This window comes from Neoarius graeffei, chromosome 12 (genome assembly GCF_027579695.1).
Source record: "Neoarius graeffei isolate fNeoGra1 chromosome 12, fNeoGra1.pri, whole genome shotgun sequence".
NCBI lineage: Eukaryota > Metazoa > Chordata > Actinopteri > Siluriformes > Ariidae > Neoarius > Neoarius graeffei.
Window position 1 is genome coordinate 62,658,924 of NC_083580.1, and position 15,146 is coordinate 62,674,069.

At 41.0% G+C, this 15,146-nt stretch overlaps 1 long non-coding RNA gene across 1 annotated transcript; it reads right to left on the reverse strand.

Moving 5' to 3' along the window:
• Positions 1-202: 202 nt before the first annotated feature.
• Positions 203-13,012, reverse strand: LOC132895490 (uncharacterized). Its single transcript, XR_009655759.1, has 2 exons — positions 12,738-13,012; positions 203-5,041 (listed from the first exon to the last, which is right to left on the reverse strand). It is a non-coding gene; the product is annotated as an uncharacterized LOC132895490 (long non-coding RNA).
• Positions 13,013-15,146: the final 2,134 nt, after the last annotated feature.

Consider the following 15,146-nt stretch of genomic DNA (forward strand, 5'->3'; position numbering starts at 1 on the left):
TTAACCTTGGCATTTTTTTAAATGGGGCTAAACAGGAAAGATAACAATCATGACACACTGTGAAATGCAAATTAAAATTGTAGGAATATTACAAATGTATTATAATCAAATGTATGACCATGCAGAATATTTAGGCTATAATTATATCTATAAAATGGGAAAATAAGAAATGTGTGCAAAAGAATCAGATACACAGATTGAATTTGTGATTATACAGAAATGAATTTATTAAGTTTTAGTTCCATTTCATTGCATTTATTTCACCCCATTTTCTCCTGAAATCTCAGGCACCAGTATGGTTTTAATAATTCAACTCAGCTTAAGCTACAATTAATATAAAAGGTTACTGAAGGGAAGTCGTCGTAGACATGGGACGCTGAGCAGCTTATTGGCAGCCTCATGAGGATATCTGTACTTGTGTTTGTCTTCTCCCACTGAGCCTCATGCTGGGTACGACCAGCTGAGACTCAGACAGCCTCAACAAAACAATTACTGCTGCTCCACCTCACCCCAGCCTCTAATGAGAGGAGGGAAAAAAGAACAGTTAGAAAGCAACAGGTGAAAATTAAATAGATTAGCTCCAAAAAAAAGGCTATTAAGATTTGAATGCATTGTGTTTTGAGATTCGATGCCTTTCTTTTCCTGAACTGCATGCTCAGGATACATTCTGGAACAAATCACAAAAATTATAAATATGACCAGAGAATTTTTTTTTTGCCTTAAACTTACAGTATTCCTGTAATACCTGACCATAGGACTAAGCTGAACAACCTGGTTAGAATCGAGTTTGGTTAAGAAGTGCGCTAAGCAGAATGTCCAACAACATGGCCAAGATTGCAGATGCTCGGAAGACAGTCGAACAGTTAAAGCTGGAAGTTAACATCGACAGGATGATGGTGAGAGACTAATAATATACCTCAGACACCACCTAGACACCTTACTCCTATTTCTGTTTTCTTCTGACTTGTGCTTACATATGGATCGAAGTGTGTCTTTGTGTTGTAAGGCTGTTAATTATCTGAAATACCTTTTGTTCCACTGTTATGTCTTGAAGAGTTGCTGTTTCAAAAGACTGCATATTCAGAAAAGATTTAAAGCAGAAAATTTTCATTTAGAACTAGAAAACCACTCGGAGAGCGCAGACCTCCTCCAAGCAGCTCATTTCACCACATATTGAGACTTGCACCTAAAATGAGATACTAAGTCTCACATACGAGATATTGTGTCATACGTGTGAGATGGCGGTTTTCTTCTGGATCTAGCTCCATAGCTATTGAAGATACACTACCGTTCAAAAGTTTGGGGTCACCCAGACAATTTTGTGTTTTCCATGAAAAGTCACACTTTTATTTGCCACCATAAGTTGTAAAATGAATAGAAAATATAGTCAAGACATTTTTCTGGCCATTTTGAGCATTTAATCGACCCAACAAATGTGATGCTCCAGAAACTCAATCTGCTCAAAGGAAGGTCAGTTTTATAGCTTCTCTAAAGAGCTAAACTGTTTTCAGCTGTGCTAACATGATTGCACAAGGGTTTTCTAATCATCCATTAGCCTTCTGAGGCAATGAGCAAACACATTGTACCATTAGAACACTGGAGTGATAGTTGCTGGAAATGGGCCTCTATACACCTATGTAGATATTGCACCAAGAAACAGACATTTAGTAGAATTTAGCTAGAATACTCATTTACCACATTAGCAATGTATAGAGTGTATTTCTGATTAGTTTAAAGTGATCTTCATTGAAAAGAACAGTGCTTTTCTTTCAAAAATAAGGAAATTTCAAAGTGACCCCAAACTTTTGAATGGTAGTGTACATCAAATCCATTGACATACTACTGATTCAGCTGAGTCTTGGCTACAATTTGGAGTTGGTTGCATGTCTGTATCTTCATTTGTTACCTTACAGCGTTAAAAATTCTAATGACCCCCTCATTTTTGTGTGTTCTGGATCATAGTATCCAGACTTTTTTCTGGATCCGGATCAAACTTTGATACTTTATAGAGCTCATGGAGATCCTTTTGGGTATTTTTTTCACCAAACACTCTGGTCATTTGTTATGGAGTTATATGCACAAATTCCAAAAATGGGCCTATCTCTCAATGATAAAGAATCCTTTAAAAAAATCTGGGATCCAGAAGGTGATCCGGATCACCGCCAAAATTTAATGGATTGTTACTTGTGCCCAGTCACACCTCTGGAAAAAATTTCAGAGCAATCCGTTCATAACTTTTTCCGTAATGTTGCTAACAGACAAACCAACCAACCAACCAACCAACCAACAAACAAACTAACGCTACCGAAAACATAACCTCCTTGGCGGAGGTAATAATAATCTCTGCAACAATGCTAATGCCAAATGTTTAAGGAAAACACAAGTTGCAATGAAGATAGTCTCAGGCTCAGACGCTCCTCCCATAAGCCACTGAGTGTCTGATGTGTTTTGTACACATTTCTGGCCAGAAGCTTCAGAATCCTAAAGGCTGCAATCTTATTGGCGCTCCAAACAGGCATACATTTTTTTTCTTGAGACATACGAATGAGACATTAAATAAGAATGAGACATTTTCTTGAGACATTAAAAATGTTCACAGGATTCCATCCTTAAATGTTACTAAAGCAGTTAGTGGTGAGTAAATGAGAGAATCGTATGTGCTAACTGGATTTGGAAAACGTCTGTGGCTGATTGTGTACCGTATCAGTCAGATTCCTTCTTTCTGTGAAAGTAGGAGAGCCTTAGCCACATTTATTGACAAAATGTCCGTGAAATTATGATGAAGCCCACTATAAATGAGTCTCTGTAGTGTATTTTAATAATGTTGGGACTGTTATATTCTTAAATGTCCAACATTTTGTTGTTGTTGTTGTTGATATTGTTTTTTTTTTGACATTGCAATCCTAAAGGGACCACCATTTGTCCACCATTTTGCAATATATCAATACACAAGGTCATTTTGTTAAGTTCACCTGTTGCTATGTAAATATTTTTGATACCCCTCTACCTTGGAAAAAAAAACACCATAAGATTTGATGGCAGTTCGTTTTCATGACAACAGTAACACTGACACTGTGTGTGTGTGTGTGTGTGTGTGTGTGTGTGGTGCTGGGCTGCAGTGTTGTTGGGGTTTAAATATTGTGTTAAACACTTACATTTTTTTGCATTAAAAAAATAAATCACTAGTATAATCTTCTTTCATACACAAATTGTGTTAATTTTTTTTAAAGCTGTGTCACACCAGGAACACAAATACACAACCCTGTTAGTGTCTCTGCTATGCTGAGAATGCTACAACACCTAAATAACATCTGCTTAGTGATGGACCCATAGTGGTCCATTTTACCGATAGATGATTCAGAGGGTGGCTGAAATATTGTATACCAACAGCTGGGCTGTTATCAGTTGTTTTTTTCTCTACAAAATGTCCTCTATATGTACAGTATATAGTTGTACCTGATAAATAGTTAATGAGTGTAGATATAAGGTAGACATATGTAATAAAAAGACCATTGAGTGCATGTGATCTATTTGCTCAACTGAGTTTACATTTCCTTTCTTCAGGTGTCTAAAGCAGCCGCTGAGCTCATGTCATACTGTGAATCTCACGCCAAAGAAGATCCGCTCGTCTCTCCTGCGCCCAATTCTGAAAACCCTTTTAGAGAGAAGAAGATTTTCTGTGCAATTTTGTAGTTACCAGTTCACTCACCTAATCACATTCAGCTGAATGGAATTTATATCCACGAATACATTTAGCTCAACTGCAATTTTTTAGGAGTTTCATTATTTTTTAAATTTGAAATTGCTGTCCCAGCCTCTTTTCAGCTGAACATGTTTTATAGTGACTTTTCCAAAATTTCCATTGGAACTGTATTGATGTTATATGTGGAGATACAGTACTGTGCAAAAGTCTTAGGCACCCTATTTTTTTTCCATACAAACTTTGTTATAGATTTCTATTTTATGACTTCTACATTATCAAGTTGGTACAAAAACATTTTAGAGTTCCAAACGTTCGTTTTCCAGCACAAAATTAAATGTTACAGAATAAAAGTTTGTATCTGAGCAGCATATTCCATAAGAGAGCACTTTTCAGATTAAAAAAGAAAACATAATGAAGGCTGCTGGGTTTTGCTGCGAAATTAAGAAGCGAGTCTGACAGTCAAAGTGTCCAGAAGAACTGTGGCTGGTTCTGTAAGATGCTCAGTAAAACCTACAGCTCATTTCCTTATAAAACTGCACTCACTGTACCTGAGACTACTATTTTTTTTTTTTAAAGCAAAGGGTCATCTCACACCAAATATTGATTTTGTTTAATTTATTGTGGCTTACTGCTGTTTATAGTATTTTTTTGAATGTTGAAACATTTAATTTCATTATTTTAAGCCATTTTTGGTCGACAGCATTTCTTTACATGTGCCTAAGACTTTTGCACAGGACTGTATATGGAAACATATTTTATTGTGTCTGATTTGTTTGGTGTATCTCTCCTTACAGAAAAACCACATACATTTCACATGTCATCATAAGCTTTTCACGTGATCATGTGAGTTTTTAAACATGTGAATTCAAGGAAATGTGATGAGAGAGAGTGTGTGTGTGTGTGTGTGTGTGTGTGTGTGTGTGTGTGTGTGTGTGTGTGTGTGAGTGATTACGTGAAAAATAAAGTCACATGCACCACATGTGAAAAAGAAATAGTCTACATGTCTAACAAAGACATCATGACCTCAGCATTATAACCTTATAATACTACAATCAAATATTGTCTAAATTTTACATATTCATCTTGTGATTATTCACATGTGAAGTTTTTGTGATATTTCTGTAAGTGTTGTAATTTCATGTAGGGCTCTTAAATTATTCAGCACTCTTTTTTACATGTACACTGTACACTCAAGATGCCCTCGTGCTTAATTTTCACCTCAGCATCTGCAACACTAAGGTCTGTAGAAGCTTCATTCACAAGAAACTGACACAAATACTATAAAAGATTTAAATACCTTTTCTCAAGCTTGTCAGATTGCCGTCCCATGTTCAGTATCTACATGGACATGGAAGATATTATCTTAAATCTGTGCTCTGAGCTGTTGATTGCAAGCAGTAATGGATGACTCATCAGATTCATTTCACATTAAGGTGACACTAAGGCTTTCTTCTGCGTGGCTCAATTAAAGATGCATTTTGAGGTCGGGAGCAAAGTTCCTTTTGGTCTCTGCTCATTCAGTCACGTCGTGTCTGTTAACTTCCGTGAAGGCGGTTTAAACATTAACATGACATACAACAGCCTCGCCCATTCAACAATCAAGATCTGGAGAGATATGTGCAAAAATATAAACTGTGGGTGGTAAAAGAGAGCAACTGGACTTGCTTGAAGATTCTTGAAGACGTTTCACCTCTCATCCGAAAGACTGGTGATGAGAGGTGAAACGTCTTCAAGAATCTTCAAGCAAGTCCAGTTGCTCTCTTTTACCACCCACAGTTTACTATGACCTGGATGACTGAGAATCTTCACAGACGTGCAAAAATATACTGTTTCATAACTCATCCTACATGCTATTATATGTAACTGTACTGAAATTAAAAATATAAATTATAATGCCCAGTTGGTATAGATGACTAAAACATTACATTTGCAGATGGGATTAATGGGTGAAGATGCACTAGACATTCTTTTAAACAGTTTTCCCACTACTAGCAATTAAATAAGGGAAAATAAAACAAATGTCATCAATCAATTCCTTAAATCTTTGCATTTAGGACTTCATCCATTTTCAGATTGTAATGGGACTCTAAGGGCTTTATTAAAGTTACTATACTTCAGTGAATGTGTTTAGTCAAGCAGTTGCTGCAAAGCTGTAAGTAAATATAATCCAAGATTTGTCTTACATTTCACAATTATTTGCTGAAGGTGAAGTGAATATCGGTGAATAATAACTGAAACAAAGTTGAGGTTATTATTCACTGATATTCACTGAGCCTGAGGCAGATAATTGTTTTCATATAAATACGCAGGTGCTTATTTTAAAAAAATCTTATTAAAAAATAATTTATTTCAAACTTCAAACGCAGCATTCAAATGTAATGTGTGCAGACTTGTATCACTTATCTATGCCGACTCGCAAAAAATATTTTGTTTTGAAATCAATAAAATAAATCACAATTCCATCTTACCTTTGAATAGTTTTAGACCAAACTTCGTAGCATCTTTAGTGCTTTCAGGAACAGCATTTTCTTTCGTAATTTGTAATTCTTCCTCACTTATGGTGACAAAGCGATTGGCTGCCATTTTGCCAAGTCGCTAGAGGTGATTATCGAGAAATAGTCTGAATTTCTCGACCAGTCAGCGCGTGTGATTTTCTGTAATCACCTGCGTATTTATTCTAATTGCTATTAGACAGCGTTAGTCTGTCATGTGCTACAAGTGCCTAAGTAGATTGATGCAGACCAGACTTTTTCCGGCTAGAGGTAGATTTTTTCCATTAAATAAAAAGTCCTAAAAAAATTCTAATTTCACTTACCTGTAACTGACTATACCTATTTCTTGCTTCTCTCCCTCCCCCCAAATTCTAGTGTATTAATATAAACCCATTTCTTTAACCAAAGTCGAACCAAAAATGTTAATACAGAAGGTTTAAAAATGTTTGACTGGAAGTGTACATTTGAAAAGACTTTAAAAGACCATCTCATCTCATCTCATTATCTCTAGCCGCTTTATCCTGTTCTACAGGGTCGCAGGCAAGCTGGAGCCTATCCCAGCTGACTACAGGCGAAAGGCAGGGTGCCCTGGACAAGTTGCCAGGTCATCACAGGGCTGACACATAGACACAGACAACCATTCACACTCACATTCACACCTACGGTCAATTTAGAGTCACCAGTTAACCTAACCTGCATGTCTTTGGACTGTGGGGGAAACCGGAGCACCCGGAGGAAACCCACATGGACACGGGGAGAACATGCAAACTCCGCACAGAAAGGCCCTCGCCAGCCACGGGGCTCGAACCTGAACCTTCTTGCTGTGAGGCGACAGCGCTAACCACTACACCACCGTGCCGCCCAGACCTAATATACTGTATACATTCATTTAACCTGACAATTAAATAAAGATATGGCATTCTGTGACAGCTTTGGGACCAAAAGGTTGCTAGTTTGATTCCCTGGACCAGCAGAAAAATGTGTGGGTCGGAGGAGTAAATGAACAGCACTTCCCCCTCTCTACATCCATGGCTGAAGTGCCCCAGAGCTCCCTGGGTTGCCCACTGTTCTGAGTATGTGTATTCACTGCTTCAGATGGGTTAAATGCAGAGAAAGAATTTGTATGTACATGTGATGAATAAAGGCTTAACAGTCCAAAAAATTCTATCACCTTACCAAATTGTCAGTTTAATATAAAAATATCAAGCACAAAAAATACTTCCCCCCCCTCCCCTTTTCTTCTTTAGCAGTAACCAATAGTAGGCTGTGTATTGAGGTATTTCACCTGACGTCACAGGGTCACGTGACACCCCGGTGTCCGCCATTTTGGACGGCAAGCTAGCTAATGTCAACAACAGTAGCTGGTATGTTACTGTAGCAATGTTTACGTTCAGTCATTTGGATGACTGTTAAAACCTTTCAGTCTCAAGTTTTTCCTTTACTGGATTTACTAGTTTACTGAGCCAGCCGGCCCCGGAGCGCTCGCTAGGCAGCCAGCCGGCCCCGGAGCGCTCGCTAGCCGGCCCCGGAGCGCTCACTAGCCGGCCCCGGCGCACTAGCTAGCTGGCCCCGGAGCGCTAGCTAGCCGGCCCCAGAGCCCTCGCTAGCCAGCCGGCCCCGGAGCCCTCGCTAGCCAGCCGGCCCTGGAGCCCTCGCTAGCCAGCCGGCCCCGGCGCGCTCGCTAGCCAGCCGGCCCCGGAGCGCTCGCTAGCCAGCCAGCCGGACCCAGAGCGCTCGCCAGCCGGCCCCGGAGCGCTAGCCAGCCGGCCCCGGAGCGCTCGCTAGCCAGCCAGCCGGACCCGGAGCGCTAGCTTGCTAGCCAGCCAGCCGGACCCGGAGCGCTCGCTAGCCAGCCAGCCCCAGAGCGCTCGCTAGCCAGCCAGCCGGCCCCGGAACGCCAGCCAGCCGGCCCCGGAGCACCAGCCAGCCGGCCCCGGAGCGCCAGCCAGCCGGCCCCGGAGCGCTAGCTAGCCGGCCCGCCCCGGAGCGCGCTCAGTAAACTAGTAAATACAGTAAAGGAAAAACTTATAACGGGCCATGTCTCAACAGACTAATAAGTTATTTCAATGACATTTAATAACATTTTGTTTATCCTGAGGACCGAAAGTAAATGAAAATGTGAACAAATCTTAGCTGTCAGTGAACAATCGTGGTGGAAGCAGGTAAACGTCGTTCTCCAAGCCTGCTAACCTCAATTTTTGCAAATGCCTCTCCCTCTGCTCGCCCTGTAAATGCCCTACGTCGCTGGATAGTGAAGGTGTTTTCTGCATCTCGCTCCTTTTTCTTTTATGTTTTTCGTTTGTCGCCTTCCTCCCATTCAAACTGATTCGAGCCGTGCCGTCCAAAATGGCAGCGTCACATGACTTGGTCACGTGAGTGAAATTCCTCAATAGCCACATTTCAGAAGTGTGTACTAGGCAGAGTTGTAACAGGAAGCCAGTGTGGTAAATAACTTTTTTTGCAGTGCAAACCTAAGTGTCTGTATAGTACTCATAGCAAATGTCTGCTATAGATGGTTCGTTTAACTTTCTGACTTTTATTTCACTTTTTAGGTTCTTATCTATACTTAATCATAAAATTAAAATTAAGTCAAATATGTGTTGTTCCAGGTGGCACGGTTTTGTAGTGGTTAGCGCTGTTGCCTCACAGCAAGAAGGTCCGGGTTCGAGCCCCGTGGCCGGCGAAGGCCTTTCTGTACGGAGTTTGCATGTTCTCCCCGTGTCTGCGTGGGTTTCCTCCGGGTGCTCCGGTTTCCCCCAAAGACATGCAGGTTAGGTTAACTGGTGACTCTAAATTGACCGTAGGTGTGAGTGTGAATGGTTGTCTGTGTCTATGTGTCGGCCCTGTGATGACCTGGCGACTTGTCCAGGGTGTACCGCCTTTCACCCATAATCAGCTGGGATAGGCTCCAGCTTGCCTGCAACCCTGTAGACCAGGATAAAGCAGCTAGAGATAATGAGATGAGATGTGTGTTGTTCCTATCAAAGATTTGTCTTCTAAAAAAGACAACCAGATATGTATTTTGTCCAATGTGGGAAAGTGTTACATCAATTTCAAACTTTCACATGGCATAACATCAATGTGGGATGTAACACAGATCAAGAACTGTACTCAGTAAAAAACAGTCACTTTATTTCATTTGTATTTGATAAACAGATATAGGAAACTAGGTCTATATTTATTTTAAGACATGAATGCCATGCAGTAGAATGTTACTTTATACGAAATATGAATATTACCTATTATCAGCTACACAAATGTTGTTACACACTTAGTACACTATTGTATATGTCTCATGAGATACAGGAACCTGACAGTTAATATTTTTTTACAAGGAATCAATGGCTAGTAACAAATATAAGTACTGAAGAATATACACTCTTAGGAAAAAAGGAAGACGTCTTCCTCATTCTTAACTGATGTTATATTGTGAGGTTTGGTAAAGAACCTTTAAAGCTCCCTCTAGACATATGAACAAGAAAACACTTCAGGATTCTAAATTTGACCTTTCTTAAGAGTATATAAAAATATGACAATATATTTTACATTTGTTAATATAGCATCAGCTGGTATACAGAATACCAAATGAGTGATACAGTGCTGAGCGGCACAGTGGTGTAGTGGTTAGCACTGTTGTGTCACAGCAAGAAGGTTCTGGGTTCAAGCCCAGTGGCTGACAGGGGCCTTTCTGTGTGGAGTTTGCATGTTCTCCCTGTGTCTGCTCCGGTTTCCCTCACAGTCCAAAGACATGCAGGTTAGGCTAATTGGTGGCTCTAAATTGACCGTAGGTGTGAATGTGAGTGTGAATGGTTGTTTGTCTCTATGTGTCAGCCCTGCGATGACCTGGTGACTTGTCCAGGGTGTACCCCACCTCTCGCCCATCGTCAGCTGGGATAGGCTCCAGCTTGCCCGCAACCCTGCACAGTAAGTGGTTATAGATAATGGATGGATGGATGGATGGATGGATGGATGATACAATGCTACAGCTGTCTCTTATTCAACCCCAAATCAGAAAAAGTTGAGACGATATGTTGAAACTGAAATTAAAACTGAAAACAATGATTTGTAAATAATTTTTGACCTGCATTGCATTCAGAACAACACAGCCACACATTATTCAATGTTTTACCTCATTAATTTTATTGTTTGTTTGTTTATTTATTTCAAAATAAACACATTTCAATTTTCATTCTTGCAACACATTTAAAAAAAAGTTGGGATGGTAAAGCATTTGCCACTTCGTAATGTTGCCATTCTTCCTCACAACAATTAAAAGATGTTTAGGGACTGAAGTCACCAAATGATGAAATGTTTTATTTTGTCCCATTCTTCCTTCAAATAGACCTTAAGGTGTGGAATAGTACGGGGTCATCATTGTCATGTTTTTCATCTCAAAATTGACCACACATTCTCTACTGGTGACAGAGGGGACAGGCAGCCTTTAATTCTGCAGCCATGCCTTTGTAATGTGTGTGGTTTTGTAAGTGGTCTTGTTGAAATATGCATGGGCTTCCCTGGAAAAGATGTCATCTTGAAGGCAGCATACATTGCTCCAAAATCTCATTGTACTTTTCTGCATTAATGCTGCCATCACAGACGTGTAAGTTACCTTTGCCAAGGGCACTGACACAGCCCCATACCATGACAGACCCTGGTTTTTGGACTTGTTGCTGGTAACAGACTGGATGGTCTTTTTCGTCTTTGATCTGAAGCACATGGTGTCTATTTCTTACAAAAAAAAGAAAGATCTGGAATACTGATTAATCTGACCACAATATACATTTCCACTGTGTAATGGTTCATCCCAGATGCTTCTGAGCTCAGAGAAGTCGATGGCACTTCTGGACACAGTAAACGTAAGGCTTCCTTTTTGCACAGTAAAGTTTAACTGGCATTTGTGGATATAACTCTGCATTGTAGTGTTTGATAAAGTAATCTTGATCCCATGTGGTTTTATCAGCTATAGATAAATGATGGTTCTTGATGCAGTGCTGTCTGAGGGATCGGTGCTCACAGATGTTCAGCTTAGGCTTGCGCCCTTTCCCTTTATGCACCAAAAATTCCTCCAGCTTTCTGAAATCGTTTTATAATATTATGCACAATAGAGGGTGAAATATCCAAATCCCTTCATATCTTTCTTTGAGGAACATTATTTTTAAACATTTTACGCATTTTCTCATGCATTTGTTGACAAACTGGAGATCCTCGGCCCATCTTTGCTCCTCAAAGACTAGACCTTTCCTGGATACTATTTTTTTTTTCATGAAATCATGATGACAATCACCTGTTGACATCACCTGTTTTGAATGATACAATTATTTAATTGTTTTGCCTCATTACTAACCCTAAATTGCCCCGGCTCAACTTCTTTTTGAATGTGTTGCAGGCCTGAAATGCAGGAATGTCTCATCCCATCTCATTATCTCTAGCCGCTTTATCCTGTTGGAGGCAGGCAAGCTGGAGCCTAACCCAGCTGACTACGGGCGAAAGGCGGGGTACACCCTGGAAAAGTCACCAGGTCATCACAGGGCTGACACATAAACACAGACAACCATTCACACTCACGGTCAATTTAGAGTCACCAGTTAACCTAACCTGCATGTCTTTGGACTGTGGGGGAAACCGGAGCACCCGGAGGAAACCCACGCGGACACGGGGAGAACATGCAAACTCCGCACAGAAAGGCCCTTGCCGGCCACGGGGCTCGAACCTGGACCTTCTTGCTGTGAGGCGACAGCGCTAACCACTACACCACCTTGCCGCCCATGCAGGAATGTATGTATCTTAATAAATTAAATGAAGTTGACCAGGGGCGGCACGGTGGTGTAGTGGTTAGCGCTGTCGCCTCACAGCAAGAAGGTCCTGGGTTCGAGCCCCGGGGCCAGCGAGGGCCTTTCTGTGTGGAGTTTGCATGTTGTCCACGTGGGTTTCCTCTGGGTGCTCCGGTTTCCCCCACAGTACAAAGACATGCAGGTTAGGTTAACTGGTGACTCTAAATTGACTGTAGGTGTGAATGGTTGTATGTGTCAGCCCTGTGATGACCTGGCGACTTGTCCAGGGTGTACCCCGCCTTTTGCCCGTAGTCAGCTGGGATAGGCTCCAGCTTGCCTGTGACCCTGTAGAAGGATAAAGTGGCTAGAGATGATGAGATGAGATGAAGTTGACCAGAAAAAACATGAAATATATTGGGTTCATACTGTCTGCAATGAAATACAAGTCAAAGTAAATTTAGAAATCACTGCTTTCTTTCTTTCTTTTTTTAAAGTTTATTTGCATTTTCCATACTCTCCCAACTTTTTCTGATTTGGGGTTGTATGAGGACAATCATCACAAATGTACACTATGAATTTACACATGGATTGTATCAAAATTAGTACTTTAATAAGAACACTGGTATCCCTGCTCATTTATACAAGTATCCAAACAGCCACTGATGTGGAAGGAGTGCAATGCATAAAATCATGCAGGTACAGCACTTCAGTTACTAAAACTGGACAGCTGAAAATAAGAAAAAGACCAGGTGAAGATTTTTTGATTCTCACCCATCTGGTTTTGGTGAGTTTGTACCTGCTGTAGCCACAGATTCCTGTTCTTGGCTGATAGGAGTGGAATCTGTTGTGCTTCTTCTGTTATTGTAGCCCGTCCGTCTCAACTTTGGACATTTTTTGCATTCCAAGAACGTGTTATCTCTAATCAGGCTGGCTGTTCTCCTCTGACCGCTCTCATCATCAAGGTGCTTCCACCTGCAGAACTGCTGCTTGCTGGATGTTGTTGTTTTTTTTTTTTTTTGCAGCATACTGTGTAACCTCTAGAGAGAGTTGTGTGTGAAAGTCCCAGGAGATCAGCAGTTTTTGAAATACTCAAACCGGCCAGACTGGCACCAGCAAGCATGAGTCACTGAGATCACATTTTTTCCATTCTGATTTTTAATATGATAATTACCCTAACTGAAACCTTTGACCTATGTCTGCATGATTTTATGCCTTTGCTGTTACATCATGATTGGCTGATGGGATTAAAGCATAAACAAGCAAGGGGTACAGGTGTTCCTACTGAAGTGGCTAGTGAGTGTGTAGTGCACATGAGTCATTTATTTTTAACATATGAATTGTTCAACATCTAATGCATGAAATTTTATTTTTACATACAGTGTTGCTTGAAAGTTTGTGAACCCTTTAGAATTGTCTATATTTCTGCATAAATATGACCTAAAACATCATCAGATTTTCACACAAGTCCTAAAAGTAGATAAAGAGAACCCAGTTAAACAAATGAGACAAAAATATTATACTTGGTCATTTATTTATTGAGGAAAAATGGTCCAATATTACATATCTGTGAGTGGCAAAAGTATGTGAACCTTTGCTTTCAGTATCTGGTGTGACCCCCTTGTGCAGCAATAACTGCAACTAAACGTTTCCAGTAACTGTTGATCAGTCCTGCACACCGGCTTGGAGGAATTTTAGCCTATTCCTCCGTACAGAACACCTTCAACTTTGGGATGTTGGTGGGTTTCCTCACATGAACTGCTCGCTTCAGGTCCTTCCACAACATTTCCATTGGATTAAGGTCAGGACTTTTACTTGGCCATTCCAAAACATTAACTTTATTCTTCTTTAACCATTCTTTGGTAGAATTACTTGTGTGCTTAGGGTCGTTGTCTTGCTGCATGACCCGCCTTCTCTTGAGATTCAGTTCATGGACAGATGTCCTGACATTTTCCTTTAGAATTCGCTGGTATAATTCAGAATTCATTGTTCCATCAATGATGGCAAGCCGTCCTGGCCCAGATGCAGCAAAACAGGTCCAAACCATGATACTACCACCACCATGTTTCACAGGTGGGATAAGGTTCTTATGCTGGAATGCAGTGTTTTCCTTTTTCCAAACATAACGCTTCTCATTTAAACCAAAAAGTTCTATTTTGGTCTCATCCTTCCACAAAACATGATCTTTGTCCACATGATCTTTAGCAAACTGCAGACGAGCAGCAATGTTCTTTTAATGGCCCTTTTCCACTACCCTTTTTCAGCTCACTTCAGCTCGCTTCAGCTCACTTCAGCCCGACACGGCTCGCGTTTCGACTACCAAAAACCAGCACGACTCAGCTCGTTTCAGCCCTGCTTAGCCCCTAAAACTCGCACCGTTTTGGAGTGGGGCTGAAGCGAGCCAAACCGTGCTGACTGAGGTTGGGGGCGTGAGCAGACACTCCCCTGTGCACTGATTGGTGAGGAGGAGTGTCCTCACATGCCCACACACGCCCCGCGAGCGCGCTGGGATCTGTAAACACCGCAAACCCGGAAGAAGAATAATTGCGAATTACGAGAATTTCTGAAGCCTTATGCGCCTCGCCTCATCTATACGTTCTTGCCAGTATCTGTTGGCGTTGTCAAGCCACAGCACCAAGACCAGCAACACTAACGACTCCATGTTTATTGTTTACTATTCGGGTCGTGAGACTACTGCTTAAAAGATCACTGAATCAGTGACATACAGAGCATCGTGGACGAGTTCGCGGCGCGCAAGGCTCGTCGTATGCCCTTCAAATAATGCGCGCAGTAGGCTATTGATGTTTTATTATGAGCCATGTACAGTATGTAGCCGAATGTTTTTTTGTTTCTGAGTTACATGTTCGTTTGAAGGACTTAATGTACAAAATAACATAGTTGCACCCCGTAGTGTTGAAATTGGTAAACACAGTGCATTCAGTGAGGTTTGCACCGCCCTCCTTTTATTTCTGACTCTTCCTGTCACTGCTGCAACCTCTGAGCGCTCATTCGTATGCCCTTCAAATAATGTGCGCAGTATAGGCTATTGATGTTTTATTATGAGCCATGTCCAGTATCCTAATGTTTTTTGTTTCTGAGTTACATGTTCGTTTGAAGGACTTGATGTACTAAATAACATAGTTGCACCCGGTAGTGTTGAAATTGGTAAACACCGCAGTTGCG